This window comes from Nyctibius grandis, chromosome W (assembly GCF_013368605.1).
Source record: "Nyctibius grandis isolate bNycGra1 chromosome W, bNycGra1.pri, whole genome shotgun sequence".
Lineage (NCBI taxonomy): Eukaryota > Metazoa > Chordata > Aves > Nyctibiiformes > Nyctibiidae > Nyctibius > Nyctibius grandis.
The window spans coordinates 14,961,935-14,981,706 of record NC_090694.1 but is presented as its reverse complement, the minus strand read 5'-3'; positions in this window follow the sequence as shown (position 1 = coordinate 14,981,706).

Genomic DNA, 19,772 nt, shown 5'->3' with positions numbered 1-19,772 from the left:
TTCACAACCTTCCGGAACATGGATCGGTTGCATTCCACTTCATCAGGATTTACAGGATCTACAATGTCCCGTGGGTGTCTATAAATGATCTCTTGCACAGCTAGTTCTCTAAGGTAGTTAATACCTTTTTCTATAGTGATCCAGTTGCTTAGGTGGCTCATAACATCATCTTTATAGGGATACCTGCTCTTTACAGCTGACAAGAGTCGCCTCCAGAGACTGATAGTGTTTGACCTTCTTGGAAGCATCTTATCAATACCACCGTCTCTGGACAGGGATCCCAACTGTCTGGCTTCTCTACCATCCAATTCTATGCTATCTGCCCCATTATCCCAGCATCGGAGCAACCAGGTAATAATTGGCTCACCATCATAACGACTAAAGTCTTTCCTTATACTTCGCAGTTCTTTCAGGGATAAGGAGTGGTAGGTTATCTCTACGTCCGAGTCCAAGTCCTCCTGTGATTGTTCTGCTTTAGAAGGACCTTTCTTGTGTGATGGGTCTGTTTTAAAAAGACGATCAAGGAAACCCCCATATGTGTCAGGCCCTGACTCTGACTGAGAAGGGCCCTCACCTGGGTCCTGTGCTGGCTCTGCCTTAGAAGGCTCTGAGTCATCATCCTTCACTTTACTAGCTGATTTCTTTCTGTGTTTTCTCCTGGTTACAGGGGCAGCATGATACCTACCGCTGTTGCTGCACCTATATTTAATCTTATCCCACATCAGAAACACATTCAGGACAACCGAAAATAAAAACATGCCACCTAGACAGCACCATCCTAATTTCGCAAAATCTAGTGGAATCACCTTGGCAGAAAAGGAGAAGGTACTATTTCCCAAAGTAAAATTGGAAGTGTAATCATTAACAGAATCAGCTAAAGGACTCCCAGAGTGCACAGATAAAATCTCTGCTACCGAGGTCAGAATAGTAACAGCCCAGTTTATCACGACATAAATCCGTACGAAACGCCATAACAAAACAATGCATGTTGACCAGTGCCCAGCAGTGATAAACTGCACATAAACACTAACAAACAACGGCAAGTAAGGTATTATTACACTTAACTCTGTAAAAGGCTTTATAAAGAGACGAGATGGCACAGCGTTCAAAAATGACATCACCATCTTCGCTATCTGTTTTAATTTCCAACCCCTCGTAAATCTCAAAGGAAGAACTCTGATACTCTCTCAGCTGAGCTCTCCGGGTCTCCTCCCACTGGAGCTGGGATTCGACTTATCAGAGGAACCTGTTGGAGCTTCTCTCGAGCCCCACGTTGGGCGCCAATAAATCTGTCACGGTTTAAAGCTGGGCCGGCTATTAAACCTGTGGCAGATGCTCTCTGTTAACCCTCCCCCCCACCCCACAAAGGGAAAGGGAAAGGGAAAAGGGAGAGAGACTTCCGGGTTGGAAAGTTAAAACCGTTTTAATAAACTATAATAATGGAAAAGAGTATAATAACAATAATAGAAATAATCAAATATATACAAATATATATACAAAACCAAGATCGAGCTCCCCTGAAGTCAGCCACGTCACCACTGGCACTGCAGGGCAGGCTCCGGGAAGGCCCAGGTTGGGCCTAGCGACGGTCAAGAGCTGGATTCAGGAATGCACGGATCGGGATCGGGGGCAGCAGGAAAACAGACGGAGTCCTCCTTGGACACCGGCCATAGCAGAAAAAAAGCGAGACCCTCGTGATCCCCCCACTTTATACCGAGAATGACATGTATGGGATGGAATACCCTCGTTGGTCAATTTTGGGTCACCTGCCCTGTCTGCTCCCCCCTGCAGCTGCGACCCCCCTTCGGCTCTTCACTTGTAAGCAGTGAGGAATTCAGCAGTGACCTTGGTTTCTCTAAGAATAAGTACAGCAAGAGCCTTACTGCACAACATCCCTACCAGTGCCTCAGCGATAACTACAAACTTCGAGCATTATCAGTCCTGGAAGCAGACACTGTCTGCAAAACATGCAGTTAGTTTCAGAAAGTGCAGTTACTTAGAGGAGACTTAGCTGAAAGTAAAAATCACTGAAAGGAAAATTGGCCTGGTTTAGGCCAAACCAGGACAAAAGGTAACACAGAGCAGGCCTTTTAGAGCCTACTCTGAGGCCTACTCTTGCTAAACCGTTGCTAAACCTGAGGCCTAGTTTTGCTAAACCATTGCTGAACTGAACCATCTGGTATCAATTCCCCCCTTTGCAAGTAGTTAGATTTATTATCTCACTACTTCCATATACTTTTCTCAATGATTCTCTTAACACAACCCACACAGATCCCTATAATAACTATAATAACAACTACATAAACTATTCCCTCTAATAATGCAGTTAACCATCCTTTTAGAGACAATCCACCTAATGCTTGCAGGATTTTGTTGAGCCAACTATTTTCTGCTGCATCCCTGATTGCCCTGCTGTCTTCTGCTACTCTCTTCATTTTATCCAATTGCTCTTGCAGGTTATCAGTGATGTTTGGGATGTGGATGCAGCAGTGCTCTTTGTCTAACTTAAGATATCCACACACTCCTTGTTCTTTGACTAATAGGAAGTCTAAGGCCAGTCTATTTTGCAGAGTCATTTTAGTATTGGCTTGGATCTGTTTGTTAACAATTTGGAATCCCTTTTGAGTGGCTCTTGATAAAGATTCTACTTGCCACGTTAGATTTTCTAAAGCCATCAGTCCTGGTAAAAGGAAACTTTGAAATCCCCATTCAAGTTGTGACCCCAGGGGATAGGCTGACTGGCTGAATGAGGAATTGGGATGCATGCTGTTACGCTAGTAAGATTGCGCATTCTACCAAACCCTTGTATCAGAGTTAGAATTAAGTTCTCATTTATGTCTGTCAAGGGAGATAACCCAGAACCTTGTGATCCCCGGGTTAATCTTAAATGTAAAGGTCCTTGTTTTACAGTCCATTCTGATTCTGGTGATGAAGCTGGTTTGATCCTGCTGTGATGTATCCACGGAGTGACTCCTTCGAGCTTGACAGCTGTGTAGGTGGTGAGCAAAATCTGGAAAGGTCCTTTCCACTTCTTTTTAGCAGTTCATCTGACCATGTCCTCAGGTACACCCAGTCTCCAGGTTGGTATTGATGCACAGGCACGTCCAGGGATAACAGTGCGCTCACAGTGAGGTACCTGTGAAGAGAGGAAAAAACCTTTCCTAGAGAGATAACATATTCTTTCAGATAATGTTTCCCCATGATCTCAGGATCAACTCCTGTTTCTGTCACCTGATAGGGTTTACCATAAATGATTTCAAAAGGACTAACCTTTTCTTTAGTTTTAGGATTCGTAGCAAAGCTAAGGGTAAAGCACCTGGTCATTTTATCTGAGCCTCTTGGCAAATTTTTACTCATCTGTTTATTTAAGCTTTGATTCATTTTTTTTTTCTACTTTTGCACTTGATTGAGGTCTCCATGGGGTATGGAGGTCCCATTTTACCCCTAACACTTCAGCTAAATTTTGAACCGCCTCTGCTATGAAGTGTGGGCCCCTATCTGAAGATAGTCCTATAGGTGTCCCAAATCTCAGTATTATTTGCTTAAGTAATATTTTTGCTACTTCTCTTGCCTTGTTGGCGTGACAAGGGAAAGCTTCTAGCCAGCCTGTGAAAGTATCTATCATTACTAAAAGATACCGATACCCATTTTGCCGCAGTAATTCGGAAAAGTCTATTTGCCAATAGTCTTCTGGATTGTTTCTTCTCTTTGTTGCTCCTGATAAAGGTCTCTGCTGGAGTATGTTTGTTCCATCGCCTGCAAACAGTCATGTGTTAATTTTTCCTACCAGGATCTGTAGTTAGAAAGGTTGCTGGATTCAGGATGCTGGTTACTTTCAGCTCCACATCATCTTGTTCCAGAAGGACGGCTTGATATTTCAGCATCCAGCTCGGTGACAGCCAGTGTCCTCCTTTTTGTTCTAGAACAGTTGTAACTGCATGGGGCACAAACACAGTTAGCTTTTGCCCGAGCGTCAATTTTCGGGCCTCTTGGATCAGTAGTACTGTAGCTGCCACTGCTCGGAGGCATGCTGGCCATCCCTTACTGACATTGTGTCGATGTTTTGAAAAGTATCCCACAGGTCTTTTCCATGATTCTAGTTTCTGGGCCAACACTCCCAGAGCAATATGCAGTCTTTCATGTACAAATAGTTCAAATGGTTTTTTATGTTCGGGAGGCCCAGAGCTGGAGCACTCATTAAAGTCTGTTTTAGTTTTGCAAATGCACCTCTGAGTGCAAACAAGGAGGTTTCCTTTCCCTTGTACAGCTTCATATAAGGGTTTGGCAATGAGTCCAAAATTCATTATCCACAGGCAATACCATCTGGCCATCCCGAGAAATGCTCTTGTTTCAATTACTTTCATCTTACCGGTCCGGCATCTGGTTTTGACTGGATGGTTACCGGTCCTGCCGCTCGGGATCATCCCGGTGTTCCTGAAGCCCATACGAGAGGTGTCACAGCATCTTCTGGTATCTCCTGTAACTCGGCTGCCTTCTGTAATATAAAAACTTGGGCATCCAAAGCTTTATTTTCAGGGATAGGGTTTTGGATTTTTCCTTTTGTAAAAGTAATTTGTCCGTTCAATTTAATTAGCATATCTCATCCTAACAGTGGCATGGGGCAATCTGGTACGTAGAGAAATTGATGGGTTAACACCCTTTTCCCAATTCCAAATTTTAAAGGCTGGAAAAACGGCTGATCTTCTTTCTGCCCTGTGGCACCAATAATTGGCATGCTTTGATCACTCAAATTACCCTTGCATGTATTTCACACTGAATAGATAGTTCCCATGTCTACTAAAAATTTTACTTTCTCATTTTCCAATCTTCCTATAACCAGGGGTTCTGTTGGGGAGGGTTTCGATTCTTCCCCCGGTCCTCCTCAGTCTGAATCTAAAGTCATCATGTTTGCAGCTTTCCTTGGCATTTCCCCAAGGCCTCGCCGACCTAATTGTGGACACTCCTTTTTCCAGTGCCCTTCTGCTTGCAGAAAGCACACTGATTTTTTTCTAATTGCTTTGCAGCACCTGGTACTTTATCGGAAGATTTTTCTTCCCTTTGGCCTCCCCCGATAATTCCGTTCTCTAACCCTATTATTTTCCTGGGCTATAGCTGCTGCCAGTTGCTGGTTGTTTTTAAACACCTTTTTTTTTTTTTCCTTCTACCTTTTCTCTGTTGTTATACACTTTCCAGGCATTGTCTAACATTTTGTCTAGCGAGTGGGCATCTGACCCCTTTATTTTCTGCAGTTTCCCTTTTATATCTGCACTAGATTGTCCCATAAAAATGTGTATTAACGAGACAGCATCTACATCATTTTCTGGATTCATATCGGTGTATTTTCTTGCAGCCTCTGTTAGTCTTTCAAGGAAAGGGGAGGGATCCTCATTCTTTCCCTGAACGACCTGATACAGTTTAGACCAGTTCTTTGACTTTGGAATAGCATTCCGAACACCATGCAAAATCAATCGTTAGTATTCGGTCAATAACAACCTCTGTTCATTATCCCTTCTAGGTCCAACTAACATTTGAACATCCTCCATATTATCCTCCTCCTCTCTTTTCTCCTTATACTTGTTGCACCGCCTGCCGATGCTGCATGCTGAACAACAATGCTTAGGCACTTTCTTTTTCCCTGCCTCTAACGCCAATACTTCACCTTCGCTTACAATCAAACCACATTCCTTACGCACATCATAATCATCCCGTAATGCAGAGAACAAATTCACATATGGCACCTCATCCCACTTTCCCTCTCGTCTACAGAACAACGTTAATTGCAGTATTGTGTTGTAGCTTATACTCCCGTTCTTTGAATATTTCTCCTTATCATCTAGGATATACAAAGGCCACCACTGATTACAATATTCTACAAGCTGCCTCTGGGTGAGAGAGTCTCCCCCCCCCACCCTTTTCCAATATTTCAATATACATCCTAGAGGAGATTTTTCAGAATCTCCCTTCCACCAAGGGTTTGTTGCCCATCATTGCAAAATAATATCAGAACACAAAAGCAGTGTGTCACGGTTTAAAGCTGGGCCAGCTATTAACCAGGTGGCAGATGCTCTCTGTTAACCCTCTCCCCCCCCCCGCAAGGGAAAGGGAAAGGGAAAAGGGAGAGAGACTTATGGGTTGGAAAGTTAAAACAGTTTTAATAAACTATAATAATGAAAAAGAATATAATAACAATAATAATAGAAATAACCAAATATATACAAATATGTACAAAGCCAAGATCAAGAGCTTGGAAATCCTCCTCAGGCAGAGTTGCTCCCCCCAGTACAGGCAGAGGGGAAAAGGCAGTACCTCCCCCCAGCACAGACAGAAGGGAAAATGCAGTAGCTCCACCCAGAACGGGCAGAGGACAAAATGCAATAGCTCCCACTGCCATCACACCTGCAGGCTTTTAACTGGAAACTGGCAAAGCTGGTACCAATCAGTGGGAGACAGGAGGGCCCCTCCCTCCTGGGCCCCACCTCCAGGAGGCAGTGGGTTAGTGATAAATAGGAAAGTGAGAATGACGTGTGTGGGATGGAATACCTCGTTGGTCAATCTTGGGTCACCTGCCCTGTCTGCTCCCCCCTGCAGCTGCAACCCCCCTTTGGCTCTTCACTCATAAGCAGTGAGAAATTTAGCAGTGACTTTGGTTTCTTTAAGACTAATTGGCCTGGTTTGGGCCAAACCAGGACATTCCACCCCTTATTCCATACCATTCACGTCATACTCAGATCACCACTACCTTTTCATTTTCAAATATATATACACATATCACTAGTTTATGATTCATCTCTATACAAAAAGTTCATTAAGTTCATTTGGTTCAGGATTGTGGGTTTCCATCTGGCTAGCAGTCTCTCTTTCGTCATGGTTCGTGCCCACGGGTTGCAGGTTAAAGATGTCAGACTCGAGGAGGTTACTGGACGCCACTTGATGAAGCTAGCTCCGGTCTCATCACCACTGTCTTAACCTGAAAGACACTTATGCAGCAACAACATACAGTTCAGACTTAAGTAGTCTCACCCAAGATCAGATCACCTTCAGGGACACATCGGACTTCACCATCTTGCAACATCACCCACCAAGTACATCCAGGTCCCTGAGCAAAAGCAATCCCACGAATGGGTTTACCTTTGCCCGTAGCAGGAAGAATCCAGACAGTTTTTCCCAATAGATTCCTTTCATGCACCACAGGGACTTTATCTCCTTCTACTGTATGTAGAAGGTCTGACTGAGCAGGGCCAGCTCGATTGATAGATCCCCTGGTGTTAACTAACCAGGTAGCTTGTGCCAGATGTTTATCCCAGTTTTTAAAGGTTCCACCCCCCATTGCTTTCAGGGTAGTTTTTAACAGCCCATTATACCGTTCAACTTTCCCAGATGCTGGTGCATGATAGGGGATGTGATATACCCATTCGATGCCGTGCTCTTTGGCCCAGTTGTCTATGAGACTGTTTTTGAAATGAGTCCCATTGTCCGACTCAATTCTCTCTGGTGTGCCATGTCGCCACAAGATTTGCTTTTCGAGGCCCAGAATAGTGTTTCGGGCAGTGGCATGGGGCACAGAGTATGTTTCCAGCCATCCGGTGGTTGCCTCCACCATGGTAAGCACATAGCGTTTACCCTGGCGGGTTTGAGGGAGTGTGATATAGTCAATTTGCCAGGCCTCCCCATATTTATATTTCAACCACCGTCCCCCATACCACAAAGGTTTTAACCGTTTGGCTTGCTTAATTGCGGCGCATGTTCCACAATCATGGATAACCTGTGCAATAGAGTCCATGGTTAAGTCCACCCCTCGGTCACGAGCCCATCTGTACGTTGCATCTCTCCCTTGATGACCTGAAGTGTCATGAGCCCACCGAGCTAAAAATAGTTCACCTTTATGTTCCCAGTCCAAATCTATTTGGAACACTTTAGCAGCTTGATCCGCTTGTTGGTTGTTTCAGTGTTCCTCAGTTGCCCGACTTTTAGGTACATGAGCATCTACATGACGTGCCTTCACGACTAGTTTCTCTAGCCGAGCAGCAATATCTTGCCACAATTTAGCAGCCCAAATAGGTTTACCTTTGCGCTGCCAGTTGCTTCGCTTCCACTGCTTTAACCACCCCCACAAGGCATTTGCTACCATCCATGAGTCAGTATAAAGATACAGCCTTGGCCACTTTTCTCGTTCAGCAATGCCTAAAGCCAGCTGGATTGCTTTTACCTCTGCGAATTGACTTGATTCACCTTGTCCTTCTGTGGCTTCTGTGACTCGTCGTATGGGACTCCATACAGCAGCTTTCCACTTCCGATGCTTTCCTACAAGACGGCAGGATCCATCGGTGAACAGGGCATACTGCTTCTCATCCTCTGGTAGTTCATTATATGGTGGGGCTTCTTCAGCACGTGTCACCTCCTTTTCTGGTGGCATTCCGAAGTCTTTGCCTTCTGGCCAGTCCATGATCACTTCTAAGATTCCTGGGCGATTAGGGTTTCCTATTCGAGCCCTCTGTGTAATTAATGCAATCCATTTACTCCATGTAGCATCAGTTGCATGATGGGTAGTGGGAACCTTACCCTTGAACATCCAGCCTAGTACTGGTAATCGAGGTGCCAGGAGAAGTTGTGCTTCAGTACCAATTACCTCTGAAGCAGCTCTAACTCCTTCATATGCTGCCAGTATCTCTTTTTCAGTTGGGGTGTAATTGGCCTCGGAACCCTTGTATCCTCGACTCCAAAATCCTAGGGGTCGACCTCGAGTCTCCCCTGGTACTTTCTGCCAGAGGCTCCAGGTAGGACCATTGTCCCCAGCTGAGGTGTAGAGCACATTTTTAACATCTTGTCCCGTACGGACTGGCCCAAGGGCTACTGCATGCACAATCTCTTGTTTAATCTGTTCAAAAGCCTGTCGCTGTTCAGGGCCCCACCGAAAATCATTCTTCTTTCTGGTCACTTGATAAAGAGGGCGTACAATCTGGCTGTAATCTGGAATATGCATTCTCCAGAAACCCACAACGCCTAAGAAGGCTTGTGTTTCCTTTTTGTTAGTTGGTGCGGACATAGCTGTTATTTTGTTGATCACCTCTATCGGGATCTGGCGACGCCCATCTTGCCATTTAATCCCTAAAAACTGGATCTCCTGGGCAGGTCCCTTGACCTTGCTTCTTTTTATGGCAAAACCAGCTTTCAGAAGAATTTGGATTATTTTCTCCCCTTTGTCAAAAACTTCTGCTGCTGTATCACCCCACACAATGATGTCATCAATGTATTGCAAATGTTCTGGAGCTCCACCCTTTTCTAGTGCAGTCTGGATCAGTCCGTGGCAAATAGTAGGACTGTGTTTCCACCCCTGGGGCAGTCGATTCCAGGTGTACTGGATACCTCTCCAGGTAAAAGCAAACTGTGGCCTGCACTTTGGTGCCAAAGGAATAGAGAAAAATGCATTAGCTATGTCTATGGTGGCATACCACTTGGCTGCCTTTGACTCCAGTTCGTATTGAAGTTCTAGCATGTCTGGCACAGCAGCACTCAGCGGTGGCGTAACTTCATTTAGGCCACGATAGTCCACAGTTAATCTCCATTCTCCATCAGACTTTCGCACTGGCCATATAGGACTATTAAAGGGTGAGCGAGTCTTGCTAATCACTCCTTGATTTTCTAATTGTCTAATCAGTTTATGAATGGGGATCAGGGAGTCTCGATTGGTGCGATATTGTCGTCGGTGCACTGTGGTAGTAGCAATTGGTACCTGTTGTTCTTCAACCTTCAGCAACCCCACAACAGAAGGATCTTCTGAGAGGCCAGGCAAGGTAGACAGCTGTTTAATGTCCTCAGTCTCTATAGCTGCTATACCAAAGGCCCATCTATACCCTTTTGGGTCCTTAAAATACCCGCTCTTGAGGTAGTCTATGCCAAGGATGCACGGAGCATCTGGGCCAGTCACAATGGGGTGCTTTTTCCATTCATTTTTAGTTAGGCTCACTTCAGCCTCCAATACAGATAACACTTGAGATCCTCCTGTTACTCCTGAAATGCTGATAGATTCTGCCCCTTTATGATCCGATGGCATTAGGGTGCACTGTGCACCAGTGTCTACCAGGGCTCGATACCTTTGTGGTTTTGATGTGCCAGGCCATCGAATCCACACAGTCCAATAAACTCGGTTGTCCCTCTCCTCCACCTGGCTGGAGGCAGGGCCCCCCTAATTAAGAAATGGATTCGTGCTGCTCACAGGGACTGGACCTTCATTTCTCCTATTCACACTTGGGAAAACGTGATTTGAGGCCCATCTCCCCTGACTGGGGTCCTGCTCACTGGTAACTGGAGCAGCCATCCTCCTAGAAAAATTCTCTCTGGTATTTCTTTTAGCTTGCAACTCACGTACTCGTGCCTGTAGGGTACTGGTAGGTTGTCCATGCCATCTGCTCATGTCCTCCCCATAACCACGCAGGGCAAACCACAGGATACCTCGTGATGTGTTCTGTTTCCTTTGAGCTGGTCCTGTAGGAGAGCGTTTTCTCCTAACGGCTGCAATGCGCGCCTGTGTAGGTAGAGAGTCAAGTTTATTCTCGATCCTGGACAGTTTGTCTGACAGTTGTTTAAATGAGTCCTTGTTCTCCTTAGTCAGTTTTTCCACAGCCGAGATGCATGCCTGCAGTGGGGAAGAAATACTATCTTCATACTGTCGCATACAGTTAGCCATTTCGCCCACACTAGGTCGTGCCATAGCATCTTCTCCCCATACTAATATTGACAATGTATGGGTATGTGTTGGTGGAGCATTCTTCACGACCTTCCGGAACATGGATCGGTTGCATTCCACTTCATCAGGATCTACAGGATCTACAATGTCCCGTGGGTGTCTATAAATGATCTCTTGCACAGCCAGTTCTCTAAGGTAGTTAATACCTTTTTCTATAGTGGTCCATTTGCTTAGGTGACTCATAACATCATCTTTATAGGGATACCTGCTCTTTACAGCTGACAAGAGTCGCCTCCAGAGACTGATAGTGTTTGACTTTCTTGCAAGCGCCTTATCAATACCACCATCTCTGGACAGGGATCCCAACTGTCTGGCTTCTCTGCCATCTAATTGCATGCTGTCTGCCCCATTATCCCAGCATCGGAGCAGCCAGGTAATAATAGGTTCACTGTCATAACAGCTGAAGTCTTTCCTTATATTTCTCAGGTCCTTCAGGGATAAGGAGTGGTAGGTTATCTCTACATCCGAGTCCTCCTCTTGTGATAGTTCTGCTTTAGAAGGGCCTTTCTTCTGTGATGGGTCTGCTTTAAAAGGACGATCGAGGAAACCCCCATCTGTGTCAGGCCCTAACTCTGCCTGAGAAGGGCCCTCACCTGGGTCATATGATGGCTCTGCCTTAGAAGGCTCTGAGTCATCATCCTTCTCTTCACGAGCTGATTTCTTTTGGTATTTCTTCCTGGTTACAGGAGCAATTGGTAGAGATTCGATAGATGCTGGGGTCTGAGTAGATGCAGTGGCTGTCGTGGGAGTGCTGAGAGTCTGAGTAGCTACAGTGGCCATCTTGGGGGGTGTAGCAGCTGTGGTACAGGCTGCTGAGGTTTCAGTGGGTTTAGTGGCTGTAGCGGCAGTACACACTGTAGGATCTGAGGTGGCTGCATAACACCTACAACTGTCCCTGCACCGATATTTAATCTTATCCCACATCAGAAACACATTCAGGACAACCAAAAATAAAAACATGCCACCTAGGCAGCACCATCCTAATTTCGCAAAATCTAGTGGAATCAGCTTGGCAGAAAAGGAGAAGGTACTATTTCCCAAAGTAAAACTGGAAGTGTAATCATTAACAGAATCTGCTAAAGGACGCCTGGAGCGCGCAGATGAAGTTGCTGCTACTGATTCGCGATTAAAGCTGCCCATCATTGTGTCATAGAGATAAGAGATCGGAATATTAACTGCCCAGTTTATCACAGCATAAATCAGTATCAAACCCCATACCAAAACAATACATTTCGACCAGCACCCACTGCTAAACTGCATGTAAACATTCATAAGAAGCAAGCAATAACACAGTGCCCACAGCAGGTAAGGCATCATTGCAATACTCAACTGTGAAAGAAACTCCATAAAAAGATGAGATAACACAGCATTCAAAAATGACATCACCATCTTCACTATCTGTTTTAACTTTCCAACCCCTTGTAAATCTCAAAGGAAGAAATCTGATATTCTCTCAGCTGAGCTCTCCAGGTCTCCTCCCACCAGAGCCAGGATTCAACTTATCAGAGCAACCTGTTGGAGCTTCTCTCAAGCCCCACATTGGGCACCAATAAATCTGTCACAGTTTAAAGCTAGGCCAGCTATTAACCAGGTGGCAGATGCTCTCTGTTAACCCTCTCCCCCCCCCGCAAGGGAAAGGGAAAGGGAAAAGGGAGAGAGACTTATGGGTTGGAAAGTTAAAACAGTTTTAATAAACTATAATAATGAAAAAGAATATAATAACAATAATAATAGAAATAACCAAATATATACAAATATGTACAAAGCCAAGATCAAGAGCTTGGAAATCCTCCTCAGGCAGAGTTGCTCCCCCCAGTACAGGCAGAGGGGAAAAGGCAGTACCTCCCCCCAGCACAGACAGAAGGGAAAATGCAGTAGCTCCACCCAGAACGGGCAGAGGACAAAATGCAATAGCTCCCACTGCCATCACACCTGCAGGCTTTTAACTGGAAACTGGCAAAGCTGGTACCAATCAGTGGGAGACAGGAGGGCCCCTCCCTCCTGGGCCCCACCTCCAGGAGGCAGTGGGTTAGTGATAAATAGGAAAGTGAGAATGACGTGTGTGGGATGGAATACCTCGTTGGTCAATCTTGGGTCACCTGCCCTGTCTGCTCCCCCCTACAGCTGCAACCCCCCTTTGGCTCTTCACTCATAAGCAGTGAGAAATTTAGCAGTGACTTTGGTTTCTTTAAGACTAATTGGCCTGGTTTGGGCCAAACCAGGACACAGTGTTAAAACACAGAGACACAAAAGCAACGACTTAACACAGACACAAAACCAACAACTTAACACAAAATAACAAGATGTTGGGGACTCAAACCCCTTATACCATTTTCAGGTGACTCGAATGTCGGGTCTTACACTTCGGCCACAACAACCCCATGCAGCGCTACAGGCTGGGGGAAGAGTGGTTAGAAAGCGGCCCAGCGGAAAGAGACCTGGGGGTGCTGATCAACAGCCGGCTAAACATGAGCCAGCAGTGTGCCCAGGTGGCCAAGAAGGCCAATGGCATCCTGGCCTCTATTAGGAATACTGTAGCCAGCCGGTCTAGGGAAGTGATCATCCCTCTGTACTCAGCACTGGTGAGGCCGCACCTTGAATACTGTGTCCCCTTCTGGGCCCCGCACTTCAAGAAAGATGTTGAGGTGTTGGAGCGAGTCCAGAGGAGGGTGACCAAGCTGGTGAAGGGTCTGGAGGGTCTGTCCTACGAGGAACAGCTGAGGGAGCTGGGGTTGTTTAGCCTGGAGAAGAGGAGGCTCAGAGGTGACCTTATTGCAGTCTACAACTACCTGAAGGGAGGTTGTAGTGAAGTGGGAGTTGGCCTCTTCTCCCAGGCAACTAGCGATAGGACAAGAGGACACAGCCTCAAGCTTCTCCAGGGGAGGTTCAGGTTGGACATTAGGAAGAATTTCTTCTCAGAAAGGGTCATTAGACATTGGAACGGGCTGCCCAGGGAGGTGGTGGAGTCACCATCTCTGGATGTGTTTAAGACAAGACTGGACATGGCACTTAGTGCCATGGTCTAGTTGACAGGGTGGTGTCAGGGCAACGGTTGGACTCGATGATCCCTGAGGTCTCTTCCAACCTGGTTGATTCTGTGATTCTGTGATTCTGTGATTCCCTTATACCACTTTCAGTGGGACTCTAATCCACCCCTTCAGTAGACTGTTTGTTTCCCATTTTACAAAGTTTCAAAATTAACACGAATACCCGAACAAAGTTATACAAGTACCACAATTACCACAATTACAAATAAATCTGTCACAGTTCAAAGCCGGACTGGCTGTTAAACCGGTGGCAGACAGTAAACGGCAAACGCCGCTCGCCGCCCCCCCTTTCCCCCTTTCCCTCCCCCGAAGGGTAAGGAACGGAGAACACTGAGAGAAACTTGCAAGCTGAAAGTCAAAAACAGTTTCGCTAAACAGCAATGAATATACAAATATATACAAATATATACAAAACCAATATTCAACCGAAATCCGGACTCCGGGCGTCCCCGTAGTAACGTACGGATTATCACAATTGTGCACACCAATACCAATAGCTTAACTATGCATACTTAATTCAGGTACGACTTATTTGTAAGCAACCAAGCAACCAAGTTAAAATACTGGTACCAATACTCACAACCAATGTCGTTAATATCCCAGATAGCTGTTAGCTGTCTCAGAAACTCACCAGACCAGGGAATCGGAGGCTTCCCCGAAAATACTCCGGTGCGCGCTGGAGTCCTCATGATTCCTCTGGTCTGTGGAGATTCCGGAGAGCTTGTCCCATCTGGGTCGCCAAATTCTGTTACCGGAAAATAGTAACCAAGAAAACTCTCTAAACCAAATGATAGTTTAGAAAGCCGACATTGGTTTATTGCAGCACTGGGTGCATGGGGGATCTCTCCTCCTAGCATGCACACCTAAGAACAAAAGCTTTCTCCTTACATACATAATTCCAAGAAAAGCCCACCCATTCCAAAAAAAAACTTATGCATAATACGTTATGTAATGCATTACGTAATGTCTTTACGCATGCGTACTAAATTGGGGAAGGGGTCTTGGGTGGTCTCTGGGGGTCGCTGGTGGTCGCAATCCCCCTTTAATCGTGCTTCTGCGCAAGCGTGGTCGAGGCCTTCTTCTTTACAAGTACATGCGTTCTCAAGAAGAAGATATCGTTTTGAACTTATCTCTCCTCTGACACAAGAGTTTATGAATCAAGTTAATTTAGACATCACAAAGTTGTTCTTTACAGTTTTGTTTTGTCTTTTGGCCCTTTTATAATTAGCAGAGACCTTTGTTTTTCTAAGACTAAGCGTAAACAGCATGAATCATTGTCTACTAGAACCTTGTTATCAATCCCATAAACAAACTCTATCTACAAAACATGTAGTTTGCTTCAGAACCTATTGTTATTCTCTATTATTCTAGCTAAAAGGAAAATTATTGACAGGAAAGCTTGTTCTGTGTAAAGGTAACACAGAGCAGGCCTTTTAGAGCCTACTCTGAGGCCTACTCTTGCTAAACCGTTGCTAAACCTGAGGCCTACTTTTGCTAAACCATTGCTGAACTGAACCATCTGGTATCAACATCAGGCCTCTGTGTCTCTCTTGCCCCTGCAGTAGCCACGGCGCCTTCCCTTCTCATCAGCCTCTCTCTACACTCTTGAGCCAGAGGAAAATCGAGCTGTGGACAAGACTTTATACTGCCCTGACCTCAAACTACCTCTTCAGCAGAGACACCAGAAGAGAAATACCAGGCCATAAGGAGACATTTTACAGAGGATTTTCTCTTGGCTACGAGGCGCAGTTTCTAGAAGTAGCTAGTATGTTGCAGTAAGCCAATATGGCAATGCACCCCCTGTTGGGTGCCCAGGACAGATACAGCATGATGTGAGGTGAACAGTACACAAAGTGCTATTCCCCACACGAAGCCAAGGAGAACTAACCCTCACCGTGCTTGGGACTTGAACTGAAATGCAATTATAATAACATCATAAGGGTCCTTGAGCGAGGGACAGAAGGATAAGTTACTATTCCCGTTTCAAAGAAGGAACAGGAAAAGGGCAGGATTGCCGTGCGTACCCTGGTCACCATTCTCTCTCCCTCCTTCTCCCCCGGCTGGTGTAGCGCGGGCTCACTGGGGGTAATCCGGGTGGGCAGGGGAGACGGGCTGCGCGGGGCGGTGGCATGCCTTCCAGACGGCAGGTGGCACCGCAGCTGCGCCGCCAGGGCGTGGCGTCTCCTTAGGGCCGTCCCTCCGTGGAGGCTGGCTTCCCTTCTCCCTCAGAGAAGGGCGCCCAGGGGCACGGGTGTCGCCCCGAGGGAGGCACATCAATAACACCTAGCAGGTTCTGCCTAAATGCTCTCAAAATGTCTTAGTCCTTACAAGTGAGGGAAGTTGTAACAGGGTTTAAACATTCTTCAATAAATAAAATCTCCCATTAGTTTTACACACACACATATATATACAGATATACAAACTTTCCTTCTTTCAAATGTTCTATATAGTCAGAAAGATACATAGGATACATCTGCCGTGTACTGAATCCAGATCTATGCACAACATGCGAGTGAGGCTATATACTTGCCTGGCAAGCAATCCCCATCTGATAGTTTCTCTTGTGTGTATTTTCTTTTCCTTTCTTTGTTGCATTGTCAACAAATTAACAAATACTTTTGTTAACCCTTTCTTAGTCATTAGTCTATACCTTAGGACCTTGGCAGATAGCTATTACTTCTAAATAAATATCACTGGGGAACTCATAAACAACACATACTGGAACAAACTGATTATTTCAGTTGAAAGTAATTGCAAATACTGAATGTTACTCATTTAACAGTAGACAACCAGCAGATACAATTTGTTCTTCTAAAACAAACTGATTAGGAAGGCATACTGGAAGGGTAATTTGCTCTACTCAGACATACTGATGGCCTCTAAATTAACTGTAAGCACTCAAGACAGATATAATTGTGCATAGCACTGTGAAAACATCTTCCTAATGCACAATGGCAATCAAAAAGGACTTGTAAGATATTCTATTGCTTAAGATGGGATGCTGACTAACAATAAAAACCAACGATGTTGTTATATATGGTCTGCTGGTTAACTGTCATGTGAGTACCAAGTTCAGATGCTAGTTGCAATCTTTCACAACATCACAGAAAACATATCTCAAATAATAAATATAAATATCTTTAGGTATATGGAAGAAATGAAAGACTGGGCTTGATTAGTGCAAAGAACGATACAAAGATGATGGAGTGGTGGTTCCCCAATCTTTGTTGGTTCGTGAGAAAGAATACTGAAGATGCAGCATGTTTAATATCATACTTTGCTCCCTCTGACAGACTCACTTTTAACTTTTAATTTCCTGTGACACTGAGAAACATTAAAACATCTCGCAGACAATGGGTTTTCTATGACATGACTACTTGGATAGAGGAATATGAAATTATTAATGTTACAGGGAAGGTTTATCAGGAAGTATCTGTACAGGATTAGGTAACAGTATGGATAATATATATGGATAATAATTATCTGTATGGGTAATAATTGTATCTGTCATTTACTGACAGTTCTTATTAGGATAAAATATTTATAAAGGATGTTTCATGTTTCAAAACGAAAGCCAACCATTATGGAGATGAGGGCTGAAAAAAATTTCCTCATAGATTTATTATCACATAATTTTCCATTATGGGGGTTCTTCTAACTTCCACTAAGTCACAAAGCAAATAGGTAAAACAGTGTGTAATGGCTACATGGCTCATCCATTAAAAATATGAAGATATTTATTTAGTGATTTTGAATCCAATTATGTCAATGGGAGTGGTACATACAGATTAAATTTATGGCCCCTGAGGTGTCTTTTCTCACTAAAATGCAAAATTAAATGACAGTTTCACATTTGAAGTACACACAGCCTTCTACACTGAGCACGTAAAAGAGTTGGTTAAGAAAGCTGAGTCAGACTTCATCTACTGGGGAAGGTTACAATATTGTTTGAGGTATGTAGTTTTTTTCATAGGACTGCTGTGCCTTCAATTTGGGGAGGGATTTTGATCAGTTGATCCATATGTCGCAAATTCATTGACCCATTCATATCCTTTCTTTAGACTTGATGCTAGATGCTGTTTGCTGTGGACTTGAACTCAGTGCAGCAATGTTTCAGGCACAGAGCAGTTGTACATCCATTGAATATTTCTTGTAACCTGCACCACAAACCTATTTTCATCTTTCTGGGCCACAACTTTTAGAAGGAAATTCTGATATGTTGAGAATTTATTTCACGAAGAAAAATATTTTCCCCTTTGGTTACTTATTTGCATTTTTACATTTATCATATTTGTAATTCAATATATAGAAATATTTATCACTGAATTAAATATTAACACATTAATCTAGGACCACAAGATAGACAGATAAATACATACATATACCTACATATATATGAATTTTAAAATCCACATCAGGTAACTAAAGAAGATGCTTTTACTGAAATATCATTTTTGATTAATAAATAGGATTACAGAATTTAGAATAAAATTCACATATTCATTTACTGGAATAAAGAAACATACTTATAAAAATATGCCAAATTTTCTTAAATGCTTTTATACATTATAGATAAAAATACAATATAGATCTAAACAAAAATCATGCATTTTTAAAATAACAAAAGACATTTTCATGCTCTAAAAACTGAGAACTATATTATTCTATTGATTATTACATTTTCATTTTTTAATTTCCTCTTAGTCTTACATCTTATGGTGGACTCTACTTAATTTGTCAGCATATATGAAGAGTTGTAAGAAAGAGCACGTGATTTTCAAAACAGATGACAACAGGTGCTGGAAAGGACATCACACATGAAACAGAATCACAGAATCACAGAATCAAACAGGTTGGAAGAGACCTCAGGGATCATCGAGTCCAACCGTTGCCCTGACACCACCCTGTCAACTAGACCATGGCACTAAGTGCCATGTCCAGTCTTTTCTTAAACACATCCAGAGATGGTGACTCCACCACCTCCCTGGGCAGCCCATTCCAATGTCTAATAACCCTTTCTGACAAGAAATTCTTCCTAATGTCCAACCTGAACCTCCCCTGGCGAAGCTTGAGGCTGTGTCCTCTTGTCCTATCGCTAGTTGCCCGGGAGAAGAGGCCAACTCCCACTTCACTACAACCTCCCTTCAGGTAGTTGTAGACTGCAATAAGGTCACCTCTGAGCCTCCTCTTCTCCAGGCTAAACAACCCCAGCTCCCTCAGCTGTTCCTCGTAGGACAGACCCTCCAGACCCTTCACCAGCTTGGTCACCCTCCTCTGGACTCGCTCCAACACCTCAACATCTTTCTTGAAGTGCGGGGCCCAGAAGGGGACACAGTATTCAAGGTGCGGCCTCACCAGTGCTGAGTACAGAGGGATGATCACTTCCCTAGACCGGCTGGCTACAGTATTCCTAATAGAGGCCAGGATGCCATTGGCCTTCTTGGCCACCTGGGCACACTGCTGGCTCATGTTTAGCCAGCTGTCGATCAGCACCCCCAGGTCTCTTTCTGCCGGGCCACTTTCTAACCACTCTTCCCCCAGCCTGTAGAGCTGCATGGGGTTGTTGTGGCCGAAGTGTAAGACCCGGCACTTGTTCTTGTTGAACCTCATGCCGTTGGTCTCGGCCCATCTATCTAACCTGTCCAGATCCCTCTGTAGGGCCTTCCTACCCTCCAGCAGATTGACACTCCCACCCAGCTTGGTGTCATCTGCAAATTTACTGAGGGTGCATTCAATCCCTATGTCTAGATCATCTATAAAGATATTGAACAGCACCGGCCCCAGAACTGAGCCCTGGGGAACACCGCTAGTGACCGGCCACCAGTTGGACTTTGCCCCATTCACCACCACTCTCTGGGCTCGGCCATCCAGCCAGTTTTTAACCCATTGAAGAGTCTACCCATCAAAGCCCCGGGCAGCCAGTTTGTCTAGGAGGATGCTGTGGGAGATAGTGTCGAATGCCTTACTGAAGTCTAGATAGA